At 42.1% G+C, this 10,728-nt stretch overlaps 2 protein-coding genes across 7 annotated transcripts in view; one reads left to right on the forward strand and one right to left on the reverse strand.

Moving 5' to 3' along the window:
• The window catches only part of LOC135522169 (DENN domain-containing protein 4B-like), a 45,608-nt gene extending 34,963 nt beyond the window's left edge, over positions 1-10,645 (reverse strand). For 4 of the 6 annotated variants that reach the window (XM_064948194.1, XM_064948197.1, XM_064948198.1 and 1 more), the window contains exon 1: positions 10,268-10,644. The gene's annotated coding sequence lies outside the window, so the exon portion shown is untranslated. Of the gene's footprint in view, positions 1-7,620; positions 7,817-10,267 lie in introns of all 6 variants that reach the window. The other 2 variants (XM_064948193.1, XM_064948195.1) reach the window with 2 other exon arrangements.
• The window catches only part of LOC135522174 (thioredoxin-interacting protein-like), a 328,799-nt gene that overhangs the window by 250,895 nt on the left and 67,176 nt on the right, over positions 1-10,728 (forward strand). The gene's annotated exons all lie outside the window — the stretch shown is intronic.

Raw genomic sequence — 10,728 nt, forward strand, 5'->3', positions numbered from 1 at the left:
TTACCAAAGACCACAACTCTGACTTAACAGAGCTCCTTGGAGAAAAAAAGTGTAGGCCTAGAAGAGCGATAGTGGAACAACACAATAGGGGACCCTTCCATTAGTGTGAAGTTAACTTGAAGGGTATGATGATTAAGTATTGTAGGGTGGTGGGGGGGACAAATCCTTCTCTGTCCAGTCAGCATGTTGTTATGAAGGTGATCTGGGCCCATTAGACCACCAAAGAGAAGGCATGACCTACACCAGTGTTTTTGGCAGTTATCAGGATTCGATAAGCTATGCTCCTCCTTCTTGGAGTCAGTGGTACTTAACTAAAACTAGCACTAGAGGGTAGACTAAAATTGGTGTTAGATCATCGGATGTACGAGTGACATCTCATGGGCCAGTGCCAGTCCAGGGGCTGAGAAACACTTAAATGACACCTCTCTAGATGACACGAGTCATGACTCGGCAAGGTGGAGGGGGGGGATTCATAAATAGCGGGCTGGGGATAGTAGACAAACTAGGTCAACAATCCAACCTAAACATGGCCTGGCTGAGACATTCTAACTGAGCCATGGTATACCTGAGGTACAGGTATAAGGTTGATACAGATTAGGCCTAAACCTACCTAATAAGCTTCATGTGGATACTGTGTTTAATTTTGAATTCATCACCCTGTATTCAGCAAGTCAATAGTAGACAGCACGCACCATGTGTTGTTCAATATTTGACTCTGGGATTTTCAAATTTTTCTTAAACATTGTCTCGCTGATGTTGCAACAGACTGGCAGAAATGATCAGGGAGCAAGAGTGTCTTCGATGTGGATAACTTCCAGAGTTGATCCTTGATAATGCTTTGATCAATCTTAATGCCATCCACAATTAAATTCAGGAAACTTGATACAGGCAACCACAGTGGGAAAGGTTAGTCATTTCGCTTACTCCAAAAAAACAACACGACTAGACCTACTTAGTCTCAAATCAAACAAAAGGTTTTCCTCTGTTAGTCACTCTCCCCCTACTCACTTTCCTAGGCCATAACAAACTAAAAGGGGTCGAGAACAAAACCAACACAGAGAGCCTCTCAGGCTGCATGGTTCCCTGACCACGTCACAACGCAACATTGTCCAGGGTGTCTGAATTCACCCTGGTAATACCTCAGGGCAAGGAAGACACACCACTCTCAAGACCACAGAAGATTCTAATAACAGTTCTTGGTTGGTTCATCCAAAGTCAGAGGGCCAAACAGATTCCTAGGCCTCGGTGGCCCTAACACCAGGGTTCATGCTACCAGCGCTGTTAATTCCGCTCCAGCAGCGTCCATTGAGCCACGTGGCTGGCACTGTCTCTTACTGTCAGCACTCCTGAGAAATGGTTATTTCAAATGACGCTTCTATTTAAAGCCTGCTCAGAGAGTCGGTTCTGCCCCTCTCTGAAGCCTCTCGCTTCAAACGGCTTCAGCAGCACTCCTCTCTCTGTTGCTGCTGAAGTATTAGAATTCAAATTCAAACGTCTCCAGGTATTGGTGTGATAACTGACTTGCACTTCAACATACAGCAGCTTCCCAGGATTTCTGGAAAACTGTCAAAATCGTCAAAATGTAAAGGATTAGCCTTTTGCCAAACTGGCAGACAACATGGGAAAAGACACAAGACCTAACTGTTGAAATAAGAGAGAAAAAATAATGACAGACACTTGAAGGAGATTAAGATAAAGTTATAAATATCCAAGACTGCCTTCTGGGCGAGGCTGAGAGCATCATGAAAGGCTCTTCAGTCAATGCTGGCTTAAGTGTACAATATGATGCACCAAGCAACGATCTCATTATCTCGAACTTGGATACTATCCATGAAAATAAAAGTGTCTGTAAATTATTATTTTTTAATGCTAGAACCAAGATGTATCCATCCACATTTAACAGTTGGTAGGGTACTAGACAATGTTAGAGATTTTGGTGTGGGCAATTGCCAATTACTGTGATTGTTCTACCAAGATTGAATGCCCATATATTCCTTGTTGTGGAGCACTGGGCTTTGGCCTAACCCCTATGGTAATGTGGCTAAAGTGTTTATGCTAGTTTAGTGGATAGAGGACGGAGGGACAGACTTCACCTTTATCTGGCAGAGATGGAGTTCAGAAAGAGAAAGAAAGGTAGAGGAAGGAAGGAGGGATGAACTATAGACTGTAGCAAGGGAACTGGATTTGTGTGTGTACGACAGGGGGATAGACAAAGTGTGTGTGTGTGTGTGTGTGTGTCTGTGTAGGTGACACACTGAAGGTTGCAAAGTCAGCTAGAGCTGACAGAAAGTAAAAGCAACAGATGAAGACAGGATTGAAGGGATAGATGACAGGGAAGAGGTAGAGAGAATGATAGACAGAAAGAGAAAAAGAGAGGAGAGAAAGGAAGTGTAGAGAGAGGTTTATTTTGAGCAGTTGCCAGGTTTGATTTAGCCAGCACAAGTGGGATGATCATTACATTGCAGTGGACAAATATATTCCTTGACGTTGAACGAGGTGGACTATAAAATGTGGCTATAACTGATATTCATGCATTTCTCTACTAAAACTTTACATAATTTCTCCTCTGTGTTGCATAATGCAGCATACGGTAGGCCTACATATTACACACGGTATGAGGCTTAAGTGATGCTGTTTTGAGAACAGTAATTTACACTGCGTTAGCCATAGCTAGTGAGGAAAAGATACAGGATGCAAGTGAAAAGAGGAGACATCCATCACAGATGAATACATAATCTTGACACTGGCCATTTACCAATGGGGCTCTAGGCTATAGAGCTGTTCTCAAAACAAATCATAGTGTATGTGAGTGCAGACAACCCAACAGTAGCAATACGAGGCTAAGCATTGTGAACAAGGCCCTATAGCACAGTGTATGATGCGGCTGTTACAGCAGTACAAAGGACAGATTCTTGGACAGGTGACAGACTGGCTGACTGTTACTAAGCCTGTTTCTACAACAGCATCAGGTTTGCTTTTAGGAGTAACCCGTTTAGAGAGGCTGACAACGATACACAGATTTAGGCTGACAGAGGGTTACATGAGTTTCAATGGCCTCCCAACCTGACAAAAGTCTGTTTGCTTTCCATCTGCATTATCAGTGATCACAGTACACCTGGGCTCCACCAGGAAAAGTAGACCCAACCTGCATCATCCCACAAATCTATTCACATCATATTCTCCCAACACTACACCCACTTCCTAATCCGATATTCACTAGTTGGATGACGTGCCACTTCCTCAGATTGCCAGCTGCCTAAGCACTTTCAACCCATGAATGTAAGACCTCATTCCTCTTCTCTTATGATGACGGGGGAGGGCCATAAACATCTGGGAAGGACTCTAGCCTTTCCTCTGAACCAAATTGTATTTGTCACATTACGGTGAAATGCACCACATGCATGGTACTTGCCCTTAACTCTATTTCTTGAACTGCATTGTTGGTTAAAATATTTACAAAATAGAGTAAAAATAAATAAAAACAATCAAAAAGTAACAAGAAATGTACATAATAATGAGGCTATATAAAGGTGGTACTGGTACCGAGTCAATGACTGGGGGTACAGGTTACTCAAAGTCATTTGTAAAGTGACTATGAATAGTTAATAAACAGAGTAGCAGCAGTGTAAAAACAAAGTGTAGACAGTCTGGGTGGCCATTTGATTAGTTCTTCAGCAGTCTTATGGCTTGGGGTAGGAGCTGTTAAGGAGCCTTTTGGTCCAAGACTTGGCGCTCTGGTACCGCTTGCCATGCAGTAGCAGAGAGAACAGTCTATGATTTGGTCTATGACTGTAGTCTGACAATTTTTTGGGCCTTCCTCTGACACGTCTAGTATACAGGTCCTGTGTGGCAAGCAGTTGCCATACTAGAAGGTGATGCAACCGGTCAGGATGCTCTCGATGGTGCAGCTGTAAAACCTTTTGAGGATCTAAGGACCCATGCCAAATCTTTTCAGTGTGGAGTGCAATAGAGATTGCATCATCTGTGGATCTGTTGGGGCGGTATGCAAATTCGAGTGGGTCTAGGGATTCCGGCACGATGGTGTTGATGTGAGCCATGACCAACCTTTCAAAGCACTTCATGGCTACTGACGTGAGTGCTACGGGGCGGCAATCATTTAGGGAGGTTACCTTTGCTTTCTTGGGCACAGGGACTATGATGGTGTGTTTGAAACATGTAGGTATTACAGACTTGGTCAGGGGAGGTTGAAAATGTCAGTGAAGACAGTTTGGCAGTTGGTCCGTGCATGCTCAGAGTACACGGCCTGGTCTGACCCTGCGGCCTTGTGAATGTTGGCATATTTAAAGATCTTGCTCACATTGGCTACAGCGAGTGTGATCACACAGTCATCTGGAACATCTGGTGCTCTCATGCATGCTTCAGTGTTGCTTGCCTCGAAGCAAGCATAAAAGGCATTTAGCTCATCTGGTAGGCTTGCGTCACTGGGCAGCTCACGGCAGGGTTTCCCTTTGCAGTCCGTAATAGTTTTCAAGCCCTGTCACATCCGATGAGCGTCAGAGCCGGTGTAGTAGGATTCAATCTTTGTCCTGTATTGATGCTTTACCTGTTTGATGGGTCATAGCGGGATTTCTTATAAGCATCCGGATTATTGTCCTGCTCATTGAAAGTGGCAGCTCTAGCCTTTAGCTCGGTGCGGATGTTGCCTGTAATCCATGGCTTCTGGTTGGGAAATATAAGTATGTTCACTGTATGGACGCCGTCATCGAGGCACTTATTGATGAAGCCGGTGACTGAGGTGGTATACTCAATGCTATTGGATGAATCCCAGAAGATATTCCAATCTGCGCTAGCAAAACAGTCCTGTAGCGTGAAATCCGTGACATCGGACCACTTCCGGGTTGAGTGAGTAACTGGTACTTCCTACTTTAATTTGAGCTTGTAAGCAGGAATCAGGAGGATAGAATTATGGTCAAATTTTCCAAACGGAGGGCGAGGGAGAATCTGTGCGACACTGGGTCATAAAGCAAAGGTCAGTGGTTTGATAAAGTTGGTGAGGAATGAGGCCAAATTTCACTGTTGAGATTAAATTGTATATAACTGCTGGCTGGTACGATGACATCATACTGACACCCTCCCTGTATTAGCCAACTGAACATGTCTCAAGACAAACCCTGGTTCCTCCTTCTAAACATTCCGTTTCCATTTCATTGTTATGACATTCAACATGGACCATTATATTTTGCATTAACTTACAGGCTTATGTAAATGTAGCACTAGTGTGAAAGGTTTAGCAGAAACATATGCAATTCCTCATGCACAAAGCATAGCCTACCTCTGCAATGAGATATGATGTGAAAAGGGAACTGGGAGACTTGGAGATAGCATTCCACCTTTAGTGTTTACACTGAGGAGATAGTCTGAGTGAGGCAGGCGGTTGGGAGACTAGACATGATTTCAGATAAACATTCTTTACGGAAGGCTCTAACACTACTGATCAGATTATACCTTGAGCATTCGGCTTCTATTGAGAAATCGCAATTCAAAGTAAATAGCAACCTTCAATTCTGGAATTAGAGTTTGACTGAATTTAAATGTAATTGACTCCCAACCCTAGTGCTCAGAGAGTTATAAACACTGACAATGTGTTGCTTTGAGGTTCCTTTCTTCAAGAAAAGTTCCCCAGCTGTAGCAAACCCCTAACAAGAGGTGACAGGTCCCAAGTGTGATCGCAATCTCAGGTATCATGCAGACAGACTACTGTCTACTGACATGAGGAAGAGGCGGCTGTGAAAGAACACTGGATAGCCAGAGAAAGGTATAGTTAGCAAAAGCTGATAAGTAAGCCTAAATGAGGACATAGAAACTATGTCCCAAATTCAACTACAAGGCTACATTGAGTGCTTTAGATGCATGACGGGCTTTGAGAAAGTTGCCTCTATGCCTTTATGGGTTGTGACGATAAGTGGAAACAGTCGGTGGACTTTTAGTTGTGCATGGCTAACCTAACTAGTCACTAATTTTCCACTAGTGTAAGTGGTGAGGATATGGAACAATCAACAATGCAAGCCTCCGTTGTCTATGCAGAGGAGTAGCTAAGTAGGACTGCCAGCAGTGAATAGCAGTTGTAATATTATATTACTCATTTCATGTCAGGTAGCTAGCTGTAGGCTCAGTTCCTCTACTTAGAACAGCTTCTCTTCATTTTAGAAATTAGTGTAAAGAAATTAATCATCTAAACCATCTGTCCAAACCTGTACCCACAACATCTACAGATACATTTAGACGAACTGTGCTATTTTTGTATTTAACCATGTAGGCCAGTTGGGAACAATCTCATTAAAGCAAAGCAGAGCGACAAAAACAACAGAATTACACATAAACAAACATACAGTCAACAACAATAGAAAAATCTATGTACAGTGTGTGCAAATGTAGAAGAGTAGGGAGGAAAGGCAATAAATAGGCCATAGAGACAAAATAATTACAATTTAGCATTAACACTGGAGTGATAGATGTGCAGATGATGTGCAAGTAGAGTTACTGGGGTGCAAAAGAGCAAGAAAATAAATAACAATATGGGGATGAGGTAGTTGAGTGTGCTATTTACAGATTGGCTGTGTACAGGTACAGTGATCGGTAAGCTGCTCTGACAGCTGATGCTTAAAGTTAGAGAGGGAGATATAAGTCGCCAGTTTCAGTGATTTTTGCAATTCGTTCCAGTCATTGGCAGCAGAGAACTGTAAGGAAAGGCGGCCAAAGTAAGTGTTGGCTTTGGGGGTAACCAGTGCAATATACCTGCTGGAGCACGTGCTACGGGTGGGTGTTGCTATGGTGATCAGTGAGCTGAAATAAGGCGGTGCTTTACCTAGCAAAAGACTTATAGATGACCTGAAGCCAGCGGGTTTGGCGACGGATATGTAGTGAGGGCCAGCCAACGAGAGCATAGAGGTTGCAGTGGTGGGTAGTATATGGGGCTTTGGTGATAAAACGGATGGCACTGTGATAGACTACATCCAGTTTGCTGAGTAGAGTGTTGGAGGCTATTTTGTAAATGACATCGCCGAAGTCAAGGATCGGTAGGATAGTCAGTTTTACGAGGGTATGTTAGGCAGCATGAGGGCTTCTCTGTGCGAGCTCAGTACACCACAACAAAGTAGGCCCACAAACCTACAGCTTATTTTCCCCTACATGAAAGTCTAGGTGTGTCAAGTTGAAATCATATTTATTATATTTTGTCTGGAATTGAGTCATCTGTAAGGAATGAATGGGCAAGAATACATGCTGAGGATTACTGACAGCATGTCGATGTTAAGCTCAATTGACATGTGCAAATTGTTATTTTAACAACAGGGGTTTGTAACACAGCAATGTTTAAACATCAGGAACAGATAGCGAGGCCATGTCATGAGACCAACACTATACAAAACATTCCATGACATAGACTGACCTGGTGAATCCAGGTGAAAGCTATGATCCCTTGTTGATGTCACTTGTTAAACCCACTTCAATCAGTGTAGATGAAGGGGAGGAGACAGTTTAAAGAAGGATTTTTAAGCCTTGAGACATGGATTGTGTATGTGTGCCATTCAGACGGTGAATGGGCAAGACAAAATATTTAAGTGCCTTTGAACAGGATATGGTAGTAGGTGCCGAGCTCACCGTTTGTGTCAAGAACTGCAACGATGCTGGGTTTCACACTCAACATTTCCTGTGTGTATCAAGAATGGTTCTCCACCCAAAGGACATCCAGCCAACTTGACACAACTGTGGGACGCAATGGAGTCAAAATGGGTCAGCATTCCTGTGGAACGCTTAACACCTTGTAGAGTCTATACCCCGACGAATTGAGGCTGTCCTGAGGGCAAAAGCAGGGGGTTGCAACTCAATATTAGGAAGATGTTCAGGCTGTTGTAGAAGATAACATCGCATGAGCATTCCAAAAATCTATTTTATGTGTTTAGCCTACAATTCTCCCTGCCAACAGATATTTGACCCTAAACATCACCTATGAACTTTAAACAGCTCTATTATTGGTCCCTATTCAATATCAGCACAAAAATTGCTACTGGCAAATGATTTTATTTCATATGCTGAAACATGAAACATTTGTTTGAAACATTGTAAATGGGGAAGAATATCCAAACAACCGTATTACCAAAATGATAAGATAAATCAAATCAATGACAGACGTGAGGCAAGATGCATGACGCTGTCAAAATAGTAACGTTGCGCATTGAGAGTAGAGGTCGGCCGATTAATCGGAATGGCGGATTAATTAGGGCCGATTTAAAGTTTTTCTAACAATCGGAAATCAGTATTTTTGTGCGCCAATTTTTTTAAATATATATTTTTTTATACCTTTATTTAACTTGGCAAGTCAGTTAAGAACACATTCTTATTTTCAATGACGGCCTAGGAACGGTGGGTTAACTGCCTTGTTCAGGGGCAGAACGACAGACTTTCACCTTGTCAGCTCGGGGGATTCAATCTTGCAACCTTACAGTTAACTAGTCCAACGCTCTAACCACCTGCCTCTCATTGCACTCCACGATGAGCATGCCTGTTACTCGAATGCAGTAGAAGCCAAGGTAAGTTGCTAGCTAGCATTAAACTTATCTTGTCAAAAACAAACAATCAATCATAAATCACTAGTTATAACTACACATGGTTGATGATATTACTTGTTTGTTTATCTAGCATGTCCTGCGTTGCATATAATCGAACTGCGGCAATGCTTGTACCTAACCATAAACACAAATGCCTTAAAATCAATACACAGAAGTATATATATTTAAACCTGCATATTTAGCTAAAAGAAATCCTGGCATAGCACACACCCCCACAAGGATTCGAACCAGGTACTGTAGTGACGTCTCTTGCACTGAGATGCAGTGCCTTAGAACGTTGCGCCACCTGAGAAAAGATTTGTTTCAAAATACTTTCATTATTACTAATTTCCATGTCGGCTCTTTGCCTAGAAATGCCCTTGTCCGGTGCAAAGGATTCAAGTTTCAAACAGTCCAAAAAGTGTTAAAAAATATAAATTTAAACTGCCAATACTGGACATTAACTGAAAAATGTTGGAATGAGCAGGGTCAGCATAAGGACCCCTTATTCATGTCCTCATTACATGTAGTGCAACAAGACCACTCATTGTCTGTAAAGTTATCAAGGTTTAAACAAACAATATTGGAATCACCATGGTCAGAACCATAATCTGTCAACTGCCTGATAGAATATTAATTTTTATTTTAATATGCTACATTTAGTTAGGTTTTAGAATCATAAAATAACTGTGGAAAAACAAAATTGATACGGTCTGTGTATACCACTTGAAAAGACGAAAAACGTACTATTCAACTCCGTAAAAAACTCCAGATTTTTGTCCAATGTCAACTCCATCAGAACGCTGAAAGATCAGACAGAATGGGTGTTTTTAATAGGGTATTTTCAAATGAATAATTTTCTATATTTTACAAATGTATTTATCTTTTTTTGAGACAAATATGCCTGTCTTGAATGTCTGTCGTTAACTCCGTCAATATTTGAAGTCAATTTTTTTCTGGTCAATATTCTGAATAAATATTGCTCGGACCTTGAGGGGCCCACGAAACTACACTACACGATTTGTTAATCCCATATCGTTGTGGAAAATGAAGCATTTGCAGGATGTAGGTATGCTTAATACTCAAGCAGAAACACGATAAATGCACAATGCATTTTCTAAATCCACAAAGTACCATGAATGGACAGCACAGTATATGAGATGGCAAATGCAGAGAAATGCGTTCCAATGCAAAACATGATGCACGCGCAGTACAACGTCAAATATCCTTGATCAATATCCGCGCTGGGAACATATTTTAACATTTTGGACTAGGGACAGGGAGCACCGGGCGACGTAGTATTACTACCAACCTTTAATTGCTTTAAAATCGGTTGTACCATATGCATTTTGGTCAGTGCTTGGAACCACTCACTGGATCACGGCACAGGCTATTTCTCATGCTGGCCCAACGTTACACACACCACACTGTTTTATCGCTTCGCATATTAGCCGGTTAGCACAGCACTACCACCACAGATACTTCGGCATTTTGGCTAACAACTATTACTGTGGGTTTCGAATTTAAAAAACTCAAGGGAGTGTTTGAGTTGTCACCATACCTGAATTGTGTGACATTAACCCAGAGCAGAGACAAGCATTACCAAGCTGACGTTACTTAGCTTCCTAGCTAGCTAACAAACCAAATATTGTGGGGACACTAAACGCTACTACCGCTATTTAACTAGCAATATAATTTACCTTGTAATCCTTGCTGGCTGTTCCGATTGCTCACTTTGGATATCATCCTGTTTAGGACATATTTAGACGTTTAGCGTCCATGAGTCGGTTTCTAATTAGAGCCAGTGCAGATGTCTCTCGTATCAGCTCGCTGGTTGTGAGGTTCGCTGCAAACAGCTCCTTCGGTCGAGATGGGAAACTAAAACACTGTCGTACTTCCAGTGCTACAGACTGAAAGAGCTCTCAGAACATTGCGCCTTGGTAGTGCGCTACTATTTTACTAATACATACAAACTAGTTATTAATTTGTTCAACACCCTGCCGTCTATTGTTGTGAATTTAAAAACATGTTTGCTGTGGCAATATTCATTATAAAACTAAAGGAAATTGCGAGGGTAAAAGCAATTGGTGGACACCCCCGCGTGCATGCAGCTGTTGGGGTTTGTTTCCAGCTGTCACTCTACTGGAGACCAGTGAATCTG

The sequence above is a fragment of the Oncorhynchus masou genome, chromosome 30, assembly GCF_036934945.1.
Source record: "Oncorhynchus masou masou isolate Uvic2021 chromosome 30, UVic_Omas_1.1, whole genome shotgun sequence".
Classification (NCBI taxonomy): Eukaryota; Metazoa; Chordata; class Actinopteri; order Salmoniformes; family Salmonidae; genus Oncorhynchus; species Oncorhynchus masou.